Consider the following 327-nt stretch of genomic DNA (forward strand, 5'->3'; position numbering starts at 1 on the left):
GGGGCCCGGCGCCCTCAGAGCGATGAGGGCGATAAAGGAGGAGGTTGTGGTGTTTATTGATGGATTTTATCTGTAAATGTCAGCGGTGTGAAGGGGAACCGCGGGATCTGGGGCTGTGCGGCCTCCAGAGGTGGTCTGGAGTCCCTCAGGGGGTGCCCAGTGCCTCGGGCTGGGATGAGGGATGCTGGGGAGAGCTGAGGAGAACAGGGGGCTGAGAGGGATGAAAAGTCAGGGCTGAAAAAGGATGAGGAGAGCTGAGGAACGATGAGGAGAGCTGAGGAAGGATGAGGAGAGCTGAGGAAGGATGAGGAGAGCTGAGGAAGGATG

Source organism: Parus major, chromosome 7 (genome assembly GCF_001522545.3).
Source record: "Parus major isolate Abel chromosome 7, Parus_major1.1, whole genome shotgun sequence".
Lineage (NCBI taxonomy): Eukaryota > Metazoa > Chordata > Aves > Passeriformes > Paridae > Parus > Parus major.